At 35.0% G+C, this 4,139-nt stretch overlaps 1 pseudogene; it reads right to left on the bottom strand.

The window, feature by feature from the left end:
* Positions 1-2,974: 2,974 nt before the first annotated feature.
* Positions 2,975-3,797, bottom strand: LOC107511744 (annotated as a pseudogene).
* Between the last annotated feature and the right edge of the window lie 342 nt (positions 3,798-4,139).

Genomic DNA, 4,139 nt, shown 5'->3' with positions numbered 1-4,139 from the left:
ACTCAAGTTGCGAATGACATATGCTGCCATCTTGATGACATCACCCCCTCATATTTTGAGATTTAATATTGAGGTCTGTTATCCATTTGAGTTATTTTTATAATTGTACATGGGATAGATCAGTTCATTTTTTTGGCGTGTGAATACCAATTGTTTAACCACAATTTTTTAGAAAAACCATCTTTTCTCTGCTAAGTTACCTTTTCATCTTTATAAAAAAATAAGTTATGCATATATATGTTAATCTATTTCTGGACTTTGTAACATTTTTTGTTGGTCTGTTTTTCTGTCTTGACACCAATTCCACATTTTCTTGATTACTCTAGTTTTGTAAGTCGAAATTAGCTGCTTTTTGTCTTCCAATTTTGGTCTTCTATTTCAGAACAATTTTTGCTATTCTGGGTCCTTTGCATTTCCATATGAATTTTAGAACTCATTTGTCAATTTCTGCATGAAAGCCTTCTGGTGCTTTGATTAAGATTGCATTGAATCTAAAAATCAATCTGAGTCAAATTTAAGTCTTCTAACTATGAACATATATGTCTTTTCACTTATAGAGGTTTTATTTAATTTCTCTCAATAATGTTTTGCAGTTTTCGGTGTGCAAATATTTCACATTTTTAAATCAGATTTATCCTTGTAATGTGATTTATAAAAAGAAATATATATTTTTCTTGGGAGAGGGTTGTCTTATAGGACTGAGCCCTTAACCTGTAGAATTAGATGCTATCTCCAGGTTGACAGTGTCAAAATTGAGTTGAATTGAAAGATTCCTAGCAGGTGTTTTGAGAATTGCATGCTGGTGTGAGGAACTGCCCCCTACCACGACCACACTGAAATTGGTACTAGACTCATTTTAATCTCTGAGTATTTGACAGTTTTAGACACTATTATAAACCTCAATTTCTGATTATTTGATAATAGCATATAGAAATACAATTAATTTTTATATTAACTTTGTATCTTGAAACCTTGTTAAATTAATTTATTAGTTCTAACAGATTTTTGTATATTCAATTGAATTTTCTACATAAATGATGGTCTTTCATAATAAAGACAGTTTTACTTCTTCCTTTCCAATCTGGATGCCTTTTATTTCTTTTTCTTACTATATTGAGTAAGTATTACCTCCAGTATAATGTTCAAGATCCAGCCATCCTGCTTCTAGCCATTTACTCAAGAAAAATTAAAGTATATATTCATATGAACACTTGTATAGAAATGTTTTAACATCTTGGTCATGGCCAAAAACTGAAATAACCCAAATGTCTATCACCAAATAAATGAGTGAAAAAGCTGTAGTATATTCATACAGTGGAATATTACTCAACATTATTTAAAAAATAAACTATTGATTTGCTGCATCATGGAATAATGTCAAAATAATTATGCTGAGTGAAAGAAGCCAGACAGGGGAGTATATACTGTATGATTTAGCTATATAAAATTCTAGAACATGGAAATTTAAATTAAATGAAAGCAAAATAGTGGTTGTTTAGGAATAAGGTCAAGAGGTAATCGAAAGAGACTGAATAAAAGGATTACAAATGTGCAAGAGGGCGCAATGGATATTTTAATTATCTTGATTGAGATTATGTTTTCATGGATATATATATATATGTGTGTGTGTGTATATATATATATATAAAGACTTTATATTTATATATAAAACATGTCAAAACTTATCATTTTATATACTTTAAATATGTGTACTTTATCATGTCAATTATATCTCACTAAAACTATTAAATATAGTTTTTAAAAAAACACTGCAGGCAATGAATAAATTCAAGTCACAATTATCTGGCTGGAAGTGGATACAGAATGTCAACTCTATGGTATAACCCGACCACCAGAAACTTCCTCAATGTAGCCCAAACTCTAAGCAATTATGAGCCTGATTACATTAGGGGATTACATGATAAAGATAGATACTCTATTAATTGAAATAAATATCATAGAGGGACAGTTTTCAGAGAAAAATTCCTAATGGTTCTATTGATTTTAAACTGGGGATAAAGACTAATTTTAAGGTATTCAGAGTGTAGAATACCAATAGCTATCATGATTATTTTAAGAATAATACTTCATTGGCATGCAGTATGATTTTGGGATAGAATAGATGAGAGAAAAATAAATTGGAGGCATATAATTAGTACTGAGCAACTATTGCCAAGTACTTAACTACTGGTAATAAGTGAAGGAAATGTCTCCTCTTTTTTCTAGGAAAATAAAGAACCTTCCATTGGTTACATCCCACTCTCAGTTTACAAAGTCATGGTCTGACTTCATGGAAATGTTCTTGAATTTCTCTGTGGAGATCATTCAGTCGTACTAAGGCCCTGTGATATTTGTTCAGTTCCTCACACCTATAGCAACAGTTCTCTAATAGGTTTTACCCAGTGCTCACCCTGCTGTGCTTATTAAAAGGCAATGATTTTATGCAAACATGGCTCAGTTCCCAATGCTGTCTCCATCTGTTGCTTCATCCCAAAGTATCATCAGCGTATTACTACAGTATCCCAGCTTGATCCTTCACCACGCTTCATGATTTCTGAAGTTTCAACAGGATTTCTGGTTCATGAGCTATTATTATTATTTGTTTTGCCTTGAATGAAAAAGTTATTTTGTAATTCAAAAACTGAACACCCCAAGCTGCTTCTCATAAACCTAATTTCTACTATTTCTGTCAAGCTTCTAATAGATCTGAATTGTTGGATATCCCTTGGAAAACTGTATGAGAGTAGCCTCAAAAATCTAAATGCCATCATTCTATTTAAAAATAAAATTTGATAAGCATGCCCTGACATCATTTGGGAATTTTGAGATATGGTGTCTTTCCCTTGAAATTAACTAAGACAGTTGTCCAAGATATTCAAATATTTTATATTTTTGACTTTTTAAAAAACTTTTAGAAACTTATTTTCCATCAACCTTATTTCCATTTTGTTTAAAACTACTTAACAGCTTAAGACTATTCAGTGGTTGTTCCTACCCATTCGGTGGCCTGTGCAGTGGCAGCTGCAAACCTGCCTTCAGCGGCAGGCTGAGCACTCCAGTCTTCAAAAGGACATTGCTGAATAGTCAGAGGGCACCTGTACACCTTCAGACCCATCTGCGACCTCAGGTTGAGCAGCAGTGAAATCACTGGAGCAGTAGATTCACCCTGAATTCCTCCTTGGTCACAGCCTTTTCAGCATTGCCCTACTCTTTTCAATATTTGTAGAAGTAGAAATCAGGCCTGACCTCCCATAGGTGTTCACAGGAGATGGTGTCACGCAGATGCAGAGAATCCATGACATTAGACTCACTGAGTGAGCTCCCTTGTTGTTGCAGGGATGGCAATGTTCATAGAGCGAAGAGGAGCATCTGTGTTTACACAGAGCGGTGATAGGCAGGTCAACAAAAGAGAGACTGGTGGTCGATCCTGGGATGGGTGACCACCAGAAGTCTTGGCTCCTGGAAGGCCACCTGGATCTGGTTAGTGAAGTTTCCAGGAATGAAGCACCAGCAATAGGAGTGGCTCCTGTGGCAGCAGCAAACTTCAGCATAGCTCGCTAGTCAGTATTCCTGGACAATAAGACACTGACATCACCTGAGTTTTCAATCAACAATGTCATGAGCTGCCAGCAGAAGCTTCTCTTCAGATGTATGATGTAGATGACATCACTTTCCCTTTTGTAGATGTACTGTTTCATTTGAAAGTCAAGGTTGCTGCCACCTAAGTGGGTTCCTGCTACAAGGGATTTGAGGACATTCTCCTGCTTCATTTGCAGGACACCAAGGGCTCTAGACATTGTGTAAGTTCCTTTTAAGTTACATGGGAACAAAGAACAGTGCCAGATGGGCCCCTCTCTGGGTAGCACAGAAAAGGTGTCTGTATATTCTTAATTTGGGGGTTCAGTAAATTTTGTCCTTACCAACTTATAATTTTATAATCAAGGCACAGTAAATAATAGAGGAAAAATCAATGTCATGTCACTCTATTAGTCAGGCCTCTTTCAATTGCTAGTGATAAAACCCCATCTCAAACAAAGTTGAACAAAATAGAGATTCCATTAGTTTACATAAATGAAAAGTTCTTAGGTCTAGCTTCAGGCATAGCAACATCTAGGTGCTCATATACGGCTCTCACTGTT

Source organism: Rousettus aegyptiacus, unplaced genomic scaffold (genome assembly GCF_014176215.1).
Source record: "Rousettus aegyptiacus isolate mRouAeg1 unplaced genomic scaffold, mRouAeg1.p scaffold_m13_p_2, whole genome shotgun sequence".
In the NCBI taxonomy this organism is placed as follows: Eukaryota; Metazoa; Chordata; class Mammalia; order Chiroptera; family Pteropodidae; genus Rousettus; species Rousettus aegyptiacus.
This window is presented reverse-complemented; position numbering and strand designations above follow the sequence as displayed.